We start from the raw sequence: 18675 nt of genomic DNA, 5'->3' as shown, positions 1-18675 counted from the left end.
TATGAATGTGTATTTTAACATATAAAGATATGCATACGAACACAAGAAAACCCACCAATGGTCCACCTAGCCCAGTATCCTCTCTCCAACGTGGCCAGTAACAGAGCTTCAGGAGGTGTGTACAGAACAGTACAATGGGTGTGATCCTCACCTGTCTTCCCCTCCCAGATTCTGGCAGTCAGAGGTTTAGAGTCCCCCCGAGCATGGGGTTGCACCCTTGACCATCTTTGCTAGTAACCGTTCATTGACCTATCCTCCATTAATTTATGCAAACACATACATGCGCATCACTATTATATTATGATGCTGGCGTAAATGTTTTATGGGCCTGGCCATATTATTCACAAGTTGCAAAGCACTGCTCATCCCAGTAAAATGTTGGCCCCCATTTTATGCCACATATCCCATTTCAGAAATGTTTTACAGGCTAGTTTTGAACATTTTTATTACTAATCTGCTTCATAGCCCTCCACCACTGGAGGCTCTGAACGCCACATTTCCCTCCCATCGCCTCCCACTCAGAAACAAATGTATGCACACACATCCCCCCAACACTGAAGGCCAAATAACAGTCCACTGAAGTCAGGGTAACGCCATGTCTGACTTTGGCCTCACTGCACAACAGGTGAAACCATCCACCTACGCGTTTACTATACCCGCCTCTGAATATGCACATCCATGAACTGTGAGCAGAATTCAGCAAGCAAGTGCCCATTTGCACACACAAGTGCAGGGGCTGGTACCTTCTCTGAAAATGCCATCCTCAGCAAGACGGCTCTCAGTACAGATACTCAAGCAGGAGATCATTAAAGATGCGGACTACAGAGTCACTAGAACTTTTTCCACAGGAGCTGATTACCTATCCGTTAAATACAGCTCTGTTCCAATAGCGAAAATGGAAGTTAATTATCTACACATAGGGTTGCCAACTTTTACCACTTAAAAAAAAAACCGAAGCCACTTTTGGGCTTCTCTCTTTTTCTCCCCCGTCTATATTTGCTTGGTAAACAGTCCTTGTGTGCTTTGGATCCAATAAAGTTCAGTTCCTGCTTCATCAGCTTAGAAACAACCAAATTTGGCAACTCTGGGCCCCTCTGAGGTCATCAATCCTTCCTCGCAAACCTAGCGGTCATCAGAGTGATCTCTTCCTTAGCCTGGCTTAATGACAGTATCTGAGGCCTTCTTTGCCCCTTGTGTGCGAATAATAGTCAGTCAGTCAAGCTCACCACAGAAATACTTCTTGTAGTAATCATAGGAAGTAGGATTTGTCATGGCAGTTCAGAATGCTGGTCTTATCAAGTACTTTGTCTCTGGCTCAACTCAATGCCTCATGGCTCAAATGAAGATCAAATAACTATACATCATATTCAATGTGCAAGGCAGCACATGGGGTAAATTTCCCTCCTGACCCTGGGAGATGAGCAACGGACACCAAGAAGCATGACTTTCGGTGGGTAAAACTAAAGCAAGGCCCGAAACAAGCATGACGAGCTTTAGTCTGTCGTTTGATAGGTTTTCATCTATTCTTTGTATCACAGAAGGCAAGAGGGAACCGTGATCATGGGGCAGGCAATTTGCTGAAGTTCAGGCGTCCATAGATGGAGTTGGGTAGCTGCAATCCCAATGCATCCAGCAAAAGCTGTCAAAGCCTTCGTGTTACATGCAGAAGGCTGATACATTTCGGGGGCTGACCAGACTGATAAGGCCTCTAAAATCAGAGTAAATGAAAGTCACAGAAAGATCAATGAGAAGAGGTACGGTCCAGGGGCTCTGCACTGCTGGAGGTTCTGTACCACACATTTCTCTTCCGTCCCCTCCCATTCAGAAAGAGAAAGACATGCATAAACCTGCCGCAGTTACAGGCAGGCCTCAGATTTATGACACAATTGATCCCTGAAAATTGCGTTGTTAAGTCATAACGCTGTAACTCGGAACCACAATCCACTCCAGTGCGGGACCGAGTGTCGTAAAGTCGAAACCAATGGCCGTAAGTCGAATCAGGGTGTCAATTCAGAAACGTCTTAAGTCAAACGTCGTAAAGTCGAGGACTGCCTGTATATCTAGTTCTGTCTCACCAGCCTGGGGCTCAGGAGAGCTGGGTTCAGTTCCTAGCTCTGACACCGACTTCCCGTGTGGCCTTGGGCAAGTCACTTGCTCTCTCCACACCTCAGTTCCCCACCGAGCAAATGGGATAATAGCACATCCCCACCTCGGAGAGGTGTTATGAGGAAAAACACAGATACCAAGGGTATCAGGGGCCCTAAGACAGAACTAAAATGTTCATCTCAACACAGTCAGCCAGGAAGACAGACACTGAGGCTGCACAGCGAGATTGCACAGCCAAGTAGCTGCAAAGGATTAAGAGTGACAGTGTCTCTGAGAGGTGGCTGGAAAGCGCTCCAGGACGCTTTCGACCATCTCCAGATCTGGATATGGCTCCTCCAGCCAGGCAAGGCTGCGGCGTGCGCCGAGCTAGGCACAGTCTCCCGACTGCCACACGGAAGCCTCTTCACGGACTCCTCCCAGACATCCTCCGTGCTGCATCTCCGACAGCCCAGGCCCAAGGCTGGCACCTGACAGCAGGGAGACACTTTCCTGGGCCAGCCACACGCACCCACCCAAGTGCCACCCTACTCCTATTAAAAGCAGCTTCTGTTGCACACCACACCAAGAAAGAGGGCCTTCCGACTGCAGCGTGCTGAATACGTTCGCTCAGTTTTGGAAATGACTCATCTCCTCATCCTCCCCTCCCCCTCAAAAAAAATACTGCAGACCAAAAGAAAGGAGTGGAGATAATTGGCAATTTAAGATGTTTTAAACTCAGTTGCTACTAAGTTATTATGAAGCTGCGCTCTTCAGTACATACTTAACATTTCACTCTTTCCTCACAAGTCCGAGCCCTCTCCCAGCTCAGTTGTCATTTTTGCTGCTATTCTCGGAGCTCTCCTTTCCCCTCTCGCTCCCTGCCCAGCCTCTCAATCTTCTTTCCTTACACTGCCTTTCTTCGCTTTCCACTGCCAGCATCCAACCTCCATCCTTTTCTCCTAAAGCTCCACCACCTACAAATCCCTCACCACAGAAGTCCCTTTTTCCAGCAACCCACCTTATCTTGCTTTCCTCTCCGGCAGTCCACCCACACCCTCCCTCACCTGGGCCCCCTCTAGCTGCCACTGCAAACTCTCCGAGACAAGGGCCTTCCTCTGTTTGTAAAGTGCCATATAAATTTACAAGGCTGTGTAAATGATAAATAAATAATATCAGCATTCCAAGATAGCTCTGCATGTGTTGCCAACATTAAGCCCACTTTATGTTTGCTTTCTCTCCGCAGCATGCTAATCTAAAGCTGGTTACCGCAAGACTATTTCTCTTTATCTCTTATCTCCTGGACTATTACTTAAATTTATCAACATTCTTCACAAATGGCTGAGAAGGGGAGGTGAATGAAGTAAGAGCTTTACCAATATTGCTAACCCACAACCTCAAACCATGAGACCCACAGAAGCTTGTGTGAGCAGCACACGTATCCACAGCTAGAAAAGACTAGACTGTGTTATTTTCAGCCTCCACCTCAGACCCCATTTTCACTCAGTTTTCATTAAGATTTTGGGATAGCAAATACACAAGGCCAGATCCTGAGCCGGAGTAAGTCGGGGTAGCTCCACTGAACCCCACATTGATTTCCACCAACTGAGAATCTGGCCCACAAATCTTACTATTTGAAACCTGGCTTTGGATTTTTTGGCGTGCGTCGGAATGAGAAGATGAAAACGGAAAGGTTGTGTGTACAACACTGGCCCCAGGGTGAACGGTAGAGCCAAACTCCCACGAAAAACCCAGGAGCCTGAAGCAAAAGTCACTTTGGAAGATGAACATCAATCCCTCGCTCAACACTGAGTCGACGAAAATAACTGGCTGGCTACTTTGGCACTGAAAGTCTCCGAATGATGAAACAGTCACCCGGCAGGATTAGCGTTCCTTGAGATACTTGGTCAAGAGGCTACTAAGGGTAAGAGTGTCACAAGACAGCTGACAGAGTTCATATAATCAGCTGGTTCCTTATCTTAAAAGAAGATACTCCAGGCTTAGGGTTATGTTACAGCAACTCCCTGGCCTCCTTCGGACTCAGTTCTTTGGACCTAAGCCCCTGCCCACTTCTCAGACATGCCCCAGCCTACAAGAACTCCAACAACTCATCCATTTCAAACTCTTCTTTCTCAAATGCCCTCTTTGCTTTGAAAATCCTTCATGGGCCTGTTCTGGACTAGCTCCAAGACTAGTCCCTGGTCTCTGTAGCTTCAACAGCCATTTTGAGATTTCTCCTTCGCAGCTCCTGCCACCAGAAATGGCCTTCCCTACACCCTGTGTGGAGCTCGCCTGATTCAGTGCAGGGAGTCGAACCCAGGTCTCCCACTTCCCAGGTGTGGGCCCCGACCACAGGCTCCTAGCTATTCTGGGATCCTTCTCTCTGGGGCTGTTCAGAAATTCCAACCCGGTGCTGAAGTCTTCCCGACAACAGTTTTGACGAAACCAATACATTTCCACAACAGGTTTGTCCTGGCGCATCGAAGTTTTCCAATCAATGACATTTCGCTGAAAAAACCCTAAACAGTTCTTAGCCCTTTCATGCTGCTGCACATAGAATTAACTGATAATTAACACCGTGTTATAGATGCAGTTTGTACGTCAGCCGCCGTGAACAATAACCATGTATTGTGTTATCAGGACTCTCATCTAAACCCTTCGGACAAAGCTGTAAAAGCCCCCGGCCACAGTCAAATTGTACACTGAGCAAGGAAGGGATTCGAGTGCACAACCTTCAGGGACATGAAAGCACTCATTGGCATCACTGCTGCAATCAGAGGCGGTAGTAATTGCAGGCCCGCTGATTAGCAGGAAACTAGAAATCAATTCAGGGCACTCATAGACAAAGCAATCATCCAGAAAATGAAGAACACAACACAAAAAATAGCCTCCCTTCTTTCCAAGTGCACTTCCCTAAACTTCAGCATTGACCAACCCAGGAATTTTTAAGCACAAGCATTCAAAATGGAATCTGAAGATTCGCCCATCCGTTTGGTTTTCACCTGGACAGTCCAGGTTTCGGCTTGTGTGTCCAGGTGCCATTTGACAAGTCCTGATATCAGTTTTTTTCAATCTTGGGGGGAAGAGGTGGAGCAAGGACGGGGCCTGGAGGAAGGGGCAGAACAGGGGGCAGGGCCTTGGGGGTCCAGTTACCAGCCATTAGAAAGGTAGCAAGGCTAGCCCATACATTTCCACATCACAATGTCCACAGGCAAAAAGAGGCAGAGGTAGTGGTAGTTGCCTTGTATCTACCAATCGGACTGGTCAGTGCAGTTATAATGGCCACTTTTGAAAAATGTCCCCTTCGCGCTGCTGTTTGAACTGCAAGGCGACATCTCCCTGTTCTCTAAAGATCCGAACGCCCAATAGCATGGACAAGTCTATAAGCGTCTTCCTCCAAGAGAGCAACTTACACATACGAAAGAAGAGGGGCTAGATATCAAAGGAGCTTCCATACCACAACACATGATGAACAGGCTCATGGATTTGAAACACACTGCTCTGAAAACATTATCTTGACTCAACAACAATAGGAGACAAGTAGTCACACATTGCCCTTCTGTAGAACCTGCTCCCAATGGCAACATATTTGCAGACTCCAAGGGTACCTCGACACAGGAAAAAGAAAACAAAACAAAAAACCCTGCAGCAGCAAGTCTCAAAGCCTGGGTCAACTGACCCAGCCTCTCCATGCAGGGCTAAAAATACCCATCTAGACACGTGGGCTCTCAGCCTCGCACCAGGTTTGAGAGCTGAGCTCCAGCCCGAACTCAAACATCTCCAGGACTGTTTTTAACCCCACAAGCTCAAGTCAGTGGACGTACCCTAGTAGTAGAGGGTCAGGCTGATAGTGCCCTGGGTTGAAGAGCTCGAAGTGCATTATGAGGGAAGTTATTAGCCCCATTTTAAAGACAGGGAAATAAGGCACAAAGTTTAAGCGATCTGAAGCACCGAGCCCCCAGAAAGCTACCAAAGTACACCGCTACCTCAATATAACGCGACCTGATATAACACGAATTCGGATACAACGCAGTAAAGCAGCACTCCGGGGGGGGGCGGGGCTGCGCACTCCGGTGGATCAAAGCAAGTTCGATATAACACGGTTTCACCTATAACGCGGTAAAATTTTTTGACTCCCGAGGACAGCGTTATCTCGGGGTAGAGGTGTATGTGGGAGCTGCAGGTGCTCCAGCCATTAGGGACTTGCCCGAAGTCACACAGCTAGTCAGGATCAACACCAGGATCAAAACATCCATTGTTATTATTACAACTATTAACTATTTGGATTGTGGTAGCGTCTAGGGACCTCAGCCACAGACCAGGACCCCACCGTGCTAGGCGCTGTACAAACACAGAACAGAAACCATGAGACGATGTTTCATGTTTCAGGAGTTGTAACATTCTAGAATCATCTGATACTTTTTAATAGCACTTATCTGTCCACTATCCTGATCCACACACTACATATCGCGTGACATGCTGTAAACCCGCAGGCTTCATTATACGCTGCATTAGGATAGAACATCGACTGCTTTTAAAGGCCACCTGCTTGCTTGCCCTGTGCTGAACGTTCTAGCTGGCCGGTGACCAACTCCTAGTGTAGTGTATACAGTTCTGTGACTGTGTGTGTTATTCTGCAACATTATCATATGAGTAATGGAGTACTGGGCAAGGTTACACAGCTGAGGAGATGAGAAAAAAATTCCATGACCCCTACAACGTGGCTTTTTCAAGCAGCTGAGCTTTGGGGCTACGGTTTTCAAAAGTGACTCGTGATTCTGGAGGCTTCATTTTTGCGGTGCCCAGCTTGAGACACCTGAAGGTGGCCTCGGCATTTTCTGAAAATCAGCAACCTTTAAGAGGTCCCAGGACTTGTCGACACAGAGCAGCAATGCGCCCCAGAGGGGTGTGACTTCTTAAGTGCACCAACATGATGGCTGCACATTAACTGGCCCAAACTAAAAGTGCCCTAGTGCACATTAATGTAGCACTGTAGTAAAACCTGAGGCCCCCTTAAATCCCTGGTTCTTTTGAAAATATTGGTCTTTTGTTTTTAACAACAGTCGCTTTCCTGGTAAAAATACCTCCTTAAGAAGCCCTACAGAGATACACAGTTTTCTTGTGGCTCAACTTCAGCATCAGGAGTCAAGATATTTAAAGTCTATTCCTGACTCTGACACAGACCCACTGTGTGACCTCAGACATGTCACTTAACCACTATCTGCAATGCGTATTGGTACACTGGGCTGATAAATACTTTCCTGTCTTTTAGGGGTATGGCAAGCCTGTGTTATTTGTAAATCCCTCCCGGACAGAAAGTGTCACAATTGTACATATTTCATGACGGATGATGGAAAGCTTCACTCCCAGAACAATAGATGATTCCTTCCATTTTAGCTGGAGCGCCCTCACATTTCCCATGAAATCACCTTTTACTAAAGATGAGCCAATTGACTACAAGCTCTTGCTGGTAGTAAGAGTTTGGGGTTTTTTTGGTTTTTTTTTTTAAAGGCACATGGAGTGGTACCAAAGACGAGGCCCCATTGTGAAATGACTGACGTTCCCATGCAAACAATCCATTGGCAAAGTTCAAATGCAAGTGAAATGATTAGTTGTTAAAATGCTCTTCAATTTCATGGCAATTTGCCAAGGAAAAATTACACACACAATGCACTATTTCATTGATTGTTTTCTATTTCTTAACATCCATTTACACCCCCCCCCCCCCCGTCCCCACATCTTTTTGGTTTTAATTTCAACAGATAACAATTCTTTTTTTAGAAAAAAAATTGCCTACACTGATGATGAGTGATTTATCTGAAGAACAAAAACTATACGGAAGGGAAGCAGCTGCCCAGTGGACGGCTCTGCTGGAACTGGTCTTTGCGATATCTGCAGAGTAGGAACTTGACAATGCACAACCAGCACAGAGCAAGAACCAGCTTCCTTCCTAGCACAGGGTGCCAGCTGGATGTTAGAAAAGTCTTTAAAGACTGATGAGTCTCAATATTGTGCCCCCTCTACCAAGCAGTAGCAGATTTGGGGACTTTGCAGGTCAGGTTCCTACTGGAGGAGGAATTGGTGATGCACAGTCTGGGTATGTTCCTAGTGCAACTTCTTCATTTACACCAGTCCTTGAACAGAGGTGGTCAAAAACGGCACACAAGCGGTTTCAGAACTCTCATCCCAAACACCAATACCTGGTTCCCAGGAAAGCAATCCAGCCCCAAGAATTGATTCTATTAGACAGATTAAGGCAGACAGTCAACTCTCCAGCTGCTTGCAACATCTCCCACAAAAGAACCAGATCACAAAGCTAACAACAATACAGCTTTTCTTCAAAGCCTGTACACTGCTCACAGCCTAAGAAAAAAAAACTTTTAAGCTTAAGTAACATCACTACCTGGTAATTATTGATATAACGATACGTTGCTGGGATCACATCATCATATACTGACATCAGGTGTCAGTAGTATTAAATACTCGCAGATTTCAGTTTGCCTTTGAGGAATCGCTGCATTAATTTTCCGTGGGAATGTAATTTTACTAGTAAGAAAATAATACTTTATAAGTAATAGCACTTTTCAGCCTAAGGTTGCAAAACTCCAGCTACCTGGATCAGAAGGCGCTTAACATACGGGAGAGGATTGGCTGGTGGGAATCAGGATATCTGTGGTTTATTTCCAAATTTCCCATGCTGCCTTGGCTATGTCACAGACGCCATGTGCCTGAGTCTCTACATCGAGGATAACAATACCTCTCCTGGCTCACTGGCTTGACTCAATATTTGTTAAGGATTCTGAAATCTTCAGTTACAGAGGTGCAAAGTACCATTACAAAGACACAATCCGGGACCATAACTCTGCCATCCAGCCTATGCAAGTTGATAGATTCTCCACCCCTTTCATATCGTAATGCGCCCATCACCTTGGTACCTGGGTGTTGTTCCCTTACGTCCACCAGGAAAGTTTTAAAGGTTCCCAAGCTAGCATAGCTCAGTACATTTTTATTCTTCCTGTAGCACCTGAGTTATTACTGTGCAGCGATAACAACAGAACGCTTTTCAGTGGTTTGAGCATTGGCCTGCTAAACCCAGGGTTGAGAGTTCAATCCTTGAGGGGGCCATTTAGGGATCTGGGGCAAAAATCTGTCTGGGGATTGGTCCTGCTGTGAGCAGGGGGTTGGACTAGATGACCTTGGAAGGTCCCTTCCAACCCTGATAGTCTATGAATGCAGCATCGTCCTGTGCCCGGCGAGCCCGGGACTGTTCTATTATCACTCCACCAGGCTGCAGCATGGAGATGAAGCACAGCGTACAAGCCAATTCCCCCCCACATGCCCCGGAAGACAAAGCAAGTCCTCGGCACTCAATACATCATTTAAACCTGCTGAGCCTGCCCAGAAACGCTTCAAAACACATGTACAAGGAGCTCTGTAAGCACGCTGACGTGCAAGCCCAGAGGGCGGAGTCGTTAATCAGGCACACTCTCTGGACGGCTGGGCCCCAAGAGGAATATCCTGGGACAGTTGTCCTAACTCACTAGGCTTTCCTTAATGGCTCCATGCATGGAGCTCATGCAAACCCTTGACGAGGCATCCATCGTAGAGCCTGATCACCATCAGTGATGACAGGGTTCGCCTGGTGTCTTGAAAGGTGGGCTGGACTGACTGCTCTGGGAGGCGGCAGTCCTCTGGTTATCCACCCACCTGGGACAGCATGGACAGTGGCAGTATCAGCTGCTCCCAGGTGCTGCCTTGCTCAACAGGTCTGAGCCCAGACATGGAAAAAGGTCAACTGCGAAGCGAGAGGGGCGATCAGCCTCCATGGACCAGTTAACCCTCATGCCCGCCCAGCGTGCGCCCTCATGGTATTGAGATGCAGCAAGTCATCCACCGCGAGCTGGAGCAGCGTATAAAAACGTCACACCATCTTTGTGCTCATACAGCTGGCAAAAGAACCTAACAACTTGGCTCTCCTGATGAAATGCCTTTTTCCTCTCTCTCTTGTATTGTCTTGGGGCCCACCTCTAATCTAATAGCCTAGCGAGGCCTCACTGCCTTGCTCATTTTCTCTTCCGACAAGCAGTGAGGGGGGCAGGGGAGAATCAGATGAACAATGTGTCACCATTCTTGCCCTGGCACAAATCTGATCCCCCCCCCACACACACACAAAGCCCCAGCATCCACTGGTTGGAGAATTTTGGGCCAACTCTTGCATGGGGTCACAACAGATTTCCAAGTGCGACCCAAAGTGGGGACGTGAGCTTGGCTTTCCTGAGGAGTGATGCAGGCCCATGCGCGCTTGGCTGGAGGGATCTCTCCTCTTCCACCCAGAAGAATGACTGAATGACAGACGTGTTTGGCAGTGAAATGACATCATACTTTGCAGAAACCTACAAGGCTCAGGAGTGAAACACACAAAGCACAGCACACCAATGACATTGAAAGCGTTCAGTCCCACTGGTGGAAAGCAGGTTTATATAAACACATACAGAGAAGGAAGGATGGTCTTTTGGTTAAGGTATTGGACTGGGATTCAGAAGCTATACAGTCTTTGGGACTATAACTTGCTCTTACTATATTGCTATAGTGGAGTGGGTTTCAACCTTTTTTCATTTGTGGACCCCTACAACAATTCAAATGGAGGTGCGGACCCCTTTGGAAATCTTAGACAGTCTGCAGACTCCCAGGGTCCGCAGACCGCAGGTTGAAAGCCACGGGTATAGTGCACAGCACAAGGGGGGCACTCATTTCAGTTACGGCCTTTACGAGCTGCAGTAATATCAATGATACATTGAAAATCAACAAAGGTTTAAACGCAACTGAGATTTGCCAACTCCAAACACAGTCAGTGTCTGCAAGACTGTGCCCAGCAAGTCCTTTGGCCTCTTTACCCTGATCATTCAGGGGCTGACCACCCTTTGAGTCATACCCTACTCTCGACACAAACTAAAGTAGATGCCCATTTGATGCCAAGAACGATCAAGTCAGTTGTCCAGCTGAGTTAGCACCAATGCAAATCTTCCCTTAATTAAAAAAAAAAAAAAAAAGGGATAATTTTTTTAAAAACCTTCATTCTAGCTCTACACTTTAAAATGGGGAAAGTATGATGAAAACAGCCTCACTCCGTCTATCAATTTACTAGCTGGACAAAAGATATAGATATCCGTGATCACGACCAGTGATTTAAACCCCTCCCCATTCATGCCCCTCCCAAACTCAAAGATTTAGGACACTTCTCTCCATTAGAAGCGCAGGACTCACTGGCGTTCAACCCATTCAGAATCAACATTGAAAGCTCTCCCCCTCGTCTCTGGGCAGAAAGAAATTACACTGCACATGCTGCAGAATAATGAAACCAAAAGGCAATAAGAATAGAGGGACAAATTCCAAACTCCTGGGCAGGGCTTTAGATACCACAAATAAAGCAGGGAACAAAATGCTCCAGGTCTTTTTAGCGCTGACTTTCTGGATGAACTGTAGCTTCCTTTCAGGAAAGGGAGGGCTGGGGGAAAATCAGACAGCTGTAATATCGGACAGATTATATACTCACACTAAAGAGGAAAACATAAAAGAACAGGAAAAACTATACACTAAAAACTTGGGAGGAAAAAAACCTCAGCCTATTAAAACACTTAAACTTCTTCCTGCTGCACAATAAATGTAGTTGAATATTAACTTTCACAGCAAATATACCTGCAGGTTATATAGCCCCATTAATACCCGCAGTTGCTTATGAGACCGAAATTGCACATAAGCTGTGTTTTACCTGCTGAATGCTACTCTAGGCGTATACGTCTTTCACTCTACAGTTCTCTACTGTCCTGCTGCATCAACCTGCAGAACCAAGGGAATGAGGTGGAGCCTGTTTAAAGGATCTTTTCATCTACATCCAAACATTAGGCCCCCAAGTAATGACAGAGCCTGGGGGCTGATTTTGAGATGGATCCACTAGGTAACGCTCATTGATGCTGGAGGTCTCTTTCTCTCTGACTCCTGCTCAACAGACCAGGTTACAGGACATAACACGCTTCACCTCCTCCCCCAACCAACCCATCTGACTAAACAAAAACCCATGTCCCTTGCTTCTGCAATAACAACGTACTTACTGGCGTTCAGATGCTCCCCCCTAACGCGGATGGCATTAGGAACGCGATCCAGGAGCAAGAGAGCTGAAAACGGACGACAACTGGCTTCCAAAACAAGGGGAAAAGAGAGTTAAAAAAAAACCTTACTCCAGGAATTCAAACCCTGCTTCCACCAAACCCTGAGTCACCTCCCCTCCCCTTCCAATAGACCAGTGCGATGGGTAAACATTTCCAAATATGGAGATCAAGACTCCAAAGGATGTCAAAAAAATCACCCTTCTCTCCCTAGCTTTGCCACTTGGACGACTTGCCCATCTTGAGACAGAATTCTGCGTGGTGTGTGAATTATTAACTCCACGGAATGCACACCACGCTGCATGCCCCACTAGCATTGCAGTTCTTGGGTCTGCAACTTGGGAAGCTCCCGGCTCGAAGTGCAACACGCTGAGTGGATTTAATTCCCTTTGCAACGGTGTACTGGGGAGAAAGCGACCAATCGACGAGGGACAGGCCAGCAGCACTTTCGCTGGCATATTGCTACGAACATTATCGGCCTTTGCTGGTGCCACGCCTCCTCCCTGGAAGAGACTGTATCAGCAAAAGATGCACCACACCAGGGGTAGGCAGCCCAGCGTCCCCTACATCACCGATGGTTGCAGCGCCTTGTGGGACTTCACTGCAGGGTACTCTGGGATATCAACACTCCTCTTGGGGAATTGTGGGAGCTTGGGGTCAAGTTCCCACAATTTGCAGGAGGCCAAGCAGATCTTTTGTAGGTTTAAAAAAAACCCAACATCACTTAGAGGGGACTGGGTAGATTCGGCCTCCGTGCCAACACACAGGCAGGTCCTTAGCAGCAGGCAGAGCAGGACACAGCTGAAAAGCTCACCAGGGAAGAGATGAGCATGATCCAAACCATGGGCGGTGCCAGCAGAAAAGAGCGCACGGGATAGCTCAGTGGTTTGAGCATTGGCCTGCTAAACCCAGGGTTGTGAGTTCAATCCTTGAAGTGGGCCATTTAGGGATCTAGGGCAAAAAAAATGGTCCTGCTAGTGAAGGCAGGGGACTGGACTTGATGACCTTTCAAGGTCCCTTCCAGCTCTATGAGATAGGTATATCTCCACTCCCCGGCACAGCAAACCCTCAGGGGAGCATCCCCAGACGCACACATCTCAGGTCAAAGCATTTGTTTTAGATCTCAGACCTGTGGCGGGTCCCCGAGGTGTCTCCAGGGGAAACGTGACCTAGGTTTTATTACATTTGAAAAAAAACACAGAGGTCGGATATACCCTCTCAGCAGGCTCTGCCAACGGAACCAAAGCTGCGGGAATCCCATGTAGTGGGGTGTATAGTGCCAATGCACTACGAGGGAGGGTTAGAGCTGTCTGGATCAGCCAACAAGAGGGAGCATGGCTAGGCCAATGGGGACCTGGGCTGGTACAGTGCTCGTCCCACGTGGCCTCGGTGCGGCAATCCTACGGAGTCTGGCTGGATTTTAAAGCTGTCCATCCCTGGCAGAACCGCTCCGACAGTGTAAGTGGCCGGTGGGTATGAATGCTGCGGGCCCACCAGCACGAATCTCCCTTTGGGTGCAGCTGCTCCATGGCTGAAAGGGAAGCGGATCCCCACACCTGTGCCCAAGGGGGAAACCCAGACTGAAAACGTCTACAACCCTTCTGTCTGGGGAGAGAGAGAACCTCCCACCCGGAGCTAACGGCTGCAGTCAGCAGCTTGACTGAACATACAGAATTTGAGGAATGTGCAGTTCAGACCATTTCCAACAGGAACGGGCTGTAGAGCTGATGTTACCATCAGGTTTTTCTGTTTTTGTCTTTTTTAAACAAGATGCTGTCAGATTTCTAGGCACTGAACTCCAACGCTGGGTTTGCCCATGTACGGCCAATCAACTTTAAAATGTGATATTTTTTAATACAGCATTTGGTTTTAACCAAAACATCACCAAGGGTTCTGGAGGGGCATTAAGGGATCCAGGGACCAAGACAGAGTGGAAGGATGGTCCAGTGGTTACAGAGCTAGACTGGGACCTGAGAACCCCAGGTTCAATTCCTTGCTCTACCACAGATTTTCGGTATGGTCTTGGGCAAGTCACTTAGCCTCTCTGTGCCTCAGTTCCCCATCTGTACAATGGAGATAATAGCAATGCCCTATCACACAGGGTGTCGTGAGGATATACATCTGAACTGCTAAGATACTGCAGTGATGGGGGCCAAATAAATACCTAAGATAGGCAGTGAAGGGCACCAAGGCCTCCAGGGATCAAGGTTATGATAGTTCCGATGTCATGGGAGATGGAGAACATGAGCTCCTTTGCTCTGGAGAAACCAGAGTTCTCTTCCCTGTTAGTAAGAGAATCAAATATAACTTAATGCCCCTTCCCACTGCACAAAAAGCTTGATGAGGCAGAATGCACACACAGAGATGCACACAAACACACACACCCTCTTTAAATGTAAGGAGACTTAACGTGAGCAACCATTAATTCAAAGGGCAGTGAACGGAATGCACGACAGCACTTTGTTGTCAGCCGGAAGCTGGGACAGGTTGCTGGTTTAGGTCTTTCCTGGGAGGTGGCTGTTGAATTACTTTTTTAAAACCCAATGACGACACTCAGAGGTGCCAGCTGCACTTGTCTTTGACGTGGGAGCCAGGCGCATTCCTAATGCACCAGTGCCGTATCTGGTAGTCTATACCATCCGATTCAAGGGCTAACCCCCTGGTATCAGGGGGAGCAGGCTCTCTGCCCTTGTGGTGATGAAGACCACATCAGTGCCTGGATAGATTTTGTAAAACCGCCTGCCCAAGGAATGCAGAGCAAGACACCAGGAAGCACACGAAATGGGCAGCAGAAGCCTCGGAGCGCCAAGCACAGAGAGCAGCGAGGAGGGTGTTAGAAAAGCTGTCACAGGATCCTCTGTGGATCAGGACTCAGAGCACAAATAGGCTGAGGTCCCCAGGAAAAGAGCCGGCAACATTTAACGAGCACCACGTGCCATCACTCTGCCTGCGTCTGCCGAGAGGAGAAATATCAGCTTGAGAGAGAGAGAAATCACCCACCTGCCCTACCAACCATGAGAGGAACGCAGGCTGCAGCGAGTGGGGGGTTAAGGCAAGGAACCCCGGAGGCACGCGGGCTGTTAATGCGCCCGTCTGATTTACACAGGGGCTGGCAGGACATGATTTACAGCCACTTGGCCCGCAGCATGGGATCAATGGGTCCGTGACCTTACAGGGAAGGGCTGGACTCTCAACCAGAGATAATGTATCAAGAGAAAAACGGGCTGAGAGCTGGGGACCAAACCCATCCTGGTCAAGTTAATGATCCGGGCTATCAGGCAAGATTAAACGATGCCAATTCGATTGGAATAAAGTGCTCATCTCCCCTGAAAGAGTGAACCACATAAACAACCAGTATGGCGCCTTGAGAGCGCTTGCAAAGCATCGCATTACATGCAGATAAGTGCATCGGCCTTTTATGACATGAGCATATTAGACACCAAAATGCCCCCAGGGCCTATTCACCATCCACACTTTCCTGGGCAGCTCTGAGGATCTCCCCCTATTTTCCTTGCTCCAATTTTACCTGACTCTTTTCGTTACTACGTTGCCTATTTAGCCTGTCAGCTCTTCTGTCTTCAAGGAAGACTGCAAGGCATCTAAGCACACCGGGGAGAAATTCTGCCCAGACAGAGATCACTGATGTACAACGCAAACTGCTCCTTCCCTGCACATGCCCAGTCTGTGCTGGCCTGGGAAGCAAAAGCCCGGGGATTGAAAAGAAAAAAAATCCACCCTCAGCCCCCTGCACGGCAGTACAGATCACTAACAGTAAGTCACTGGGTCAGGCCACGACCAATTTCACCTAAATGACATTACGTAACCAGCATCCCTCAGTACATTTGATTCATAACCGTCTCCACAGACAGAGCGCACCAGCGGCAACACCCGCACACCACTGGGGGCTTCAGCAGTGTCACGGGGAGATGCAGGGCGAACGCCAGGCCCTCATGCAGAAGGCGAGGATCTGGTGCGTTTCAAAAGCAGCTGTCAGATTTGCAGACTGAAACTATGCGCTGTCAAATGTGCTAATGCAAAGGTGTGCGACTACTCCCATTTGCAGTCAAAGGCAAATACTGGGTCACAAAGAAGTAATACAGACAGAAGTCACAGAAAAGCAGAAGCTGGCTTTGATCATCTTGGCCAGAAGCATTTCCCTAGGAGGCCGCATCGTAGCTCTGAAACGGCTCCATATTCAGAGAGTACATGTGTGCATGCATACAAATACTTTACACACGCGCAAACACAGATGATATATGATGCATATGTGTGCACGCATGATAAACTTTATATATCACACGCATCACTGTGTACTGCACATACATGTTTCATCTATATCCACACTGCTACATTTTCTGTATTTACATATACACCACACACACACACACATACATCATGGACACATCTGGTATCAGACCTCAGCACACCCACTTCAGCGAGCACAACAGAAGCTCTAAAATTCTATCAGCCCAGGGTTCTGAACACGAATAACTTTTCAGAGGTTCTGAGCACCTGCTCCCCCACCGCAGAAAGCACCGAGTGCCAGGGCATTCAGCACTGCAAAAAGTTAGTGACTGTGTCTCAAAACTTCAATGAGCCTCCTCTCTCCATTAAGTGACTGATTCCTTATGAAAAATCACAAACAAGGGTCTAGAGTTGGAATTCCTGGGGAGAAACCAGCACTGAATTGCCCGGGTTGCACAAGAAATAAGGTCTACGTACCAGTTCTGGCGCTGAACACTCCTGGATGACTGCAGAAAGGCACTTTAAAGATATTCAGGGTTTCTTCCTTCCGAAGCCTCTTCCTGAGTCACAACTCTGGATTTCTTTCCCAGCCCTGGAAAGAGACACAATTAATCCCCGTGATGAACAGGCCTCTCTACAATTATTTTCCAAAGCTTGCAGTTTAAACCACACTACTTCTGGGATGTTTCGCACATTTCCCTTGTACTGCAAAATCAGATGGAGGTTTAGTATGTGGATTCCACTGTCTGTACGTCGTGAACGGGATTACAGCTAGTGCCAGCCAGGACAGTGAGTGAAGCAGACTTTCGAGGCTAACAAAGCATGCTAACTTCTGCGAAGAGGGGGAGGAAAAGGGAACAAATGTTGGGGGGGGGGGGAGGGTGAATATGATCAGCTGGCAAGCGTATCTGGGCTGCTCTGTTGCTGTTAAATCCCACCTTATCCATTTAGGGGACCGGATGTGATCCTCAACCCCAACATTTTCCACGGTCAGAGTAATACACACACAGAAATACTTTTAGTGCACTTTGGGGACCAATACGGTTGATCATCCACAGGAGTAAAGTAAGGACACCAGCGGAGAAGCTTTTATCAGCCTTTCCCTTTCCTCCTCGGCTGGATCCACATCCCAGGTCCTCTTGCTACGGGTCCGCAGCTCCAAAGTGAACCTGACTCAATTCCTGTACATTTCACTTTGCTGCCCTGCTAGTAGAAGCCCTGAAAACTCACGATGGTGTCAGTTTCACCCTTGCATCAAATGTAAGCGGAGTTATTCTTTAGCAGTCAGAGCAGGGCACTGGGAGTCAGGAGTCCTTTTTCTAATCTTGGCTTTGCCACTCCAAGTGTGGCCAACCCCCATGACCGACGTGTTGGCGTGTGGTACGCTGAGACACACCACTAGCGTTCTTCAGGCTGCATAGTTTCCATTTGTGGCTGTGATGCTAGAACCACTCATCTGAGGCTTGCAATTCTCTCTCACCTGTGCTACGTACGAGGAAACCTTTTTCTATCACAAGTAGTAAAACCCCAGTGGTTACATCTAGACCGTTTACAGTAATGCAAGAGGAAGGCACCTCGTTTTCCCACAAACAGGACACCTCTTCCGTTGCTTCCACAGCAGGACTGTCAAGGGTACAGATTCCAAAGGGAGGATAATTTCCTTCCCCTCCCATTTGCAAACTATCCTTGTTAAGAGTAGTTTGTTTCTGCACCGATAGCCTGATGCTACAATGCTGACATCAAGGGGTGTATTTTGCCACTGGTTTCAATAGGAGCAGACCCCCTAGTGTGGAAAAGTCGTTAATGTGCATTGGACGCAGTCCTGCAATGGACTGAGCACTCTTCCCTGATCCACCCAGAGCACTTAGGCATGTGCTCAACTTTAAGCACCGTGAGTAGTACCACTGAAGTCAATGGGACTATTCACGTGCTTAAAGCTATACACACTGATGAGGCCTCAGCAGGACTGCTGTGTCCAATTCCGGGCACCACGCTCCAGGAATGATATGGACAAACGAGAAAGTCATGAGGAGAGCCACGAAAATGAGGAAAGGTCTAGAAAACATGACCTATGAGGTGAGATTGAAAAAAAATGGGTTTGTTTAGTCTGGAGAAGAGAAGACTGAGGGGGGGCATGATAACAGGCTTCAAGTACATAAAAGGCTGTTACAAAGAGGAGGGTGAT

The 18675-nt window shown here is 47.7% G+C and overlaps 1 protein-coding gene across 5 annotated transcripts in view; it reads right to left on the bottom strand.

Moving 5' to 3' along the window:
- LPP (LIM domain containing preferred translocation partner in lipoma) overlaps positions 1–18675 on the bottom strand; it is a 444446-nt gene that overhangs the window by 395381 nt on the left and 30390 nt on the right. For 4 of the 5 annotated variants that reach the window (XM_034781636.1, XM_034781641.1, XM_034781637.1 and 1 more), the window contains exon 2: positions 16968–17082. The gene's annotated coding sequence lies outside the window, so the exon portion shown is untranslated. Of the gene's footprint in view, positions 1–12191; positions 12276–14409; positions 14528–16967; positions 17083–18675 lie in introns of all 5 variants that reach the window. The other variant, XM_034781639.1, reaches the window with a different exon arrangement.

Source organism: Trachemys scripta, chromosome 9 (genome assembly GCF_013100865.1).
Source record: "Trachemys scripta elegans isolate TJP31775 chromosome 9, CAS_Tse_1.0, whole genome shotgun sequence".
NCBI lineage: Eukaryota > Metazoa > Chordata > Testudines > Emydidae > Trachemys > Trachemys scripta.
This window is presented reverse-complemented; position numbering and strand designations above follow the sequence as displayed.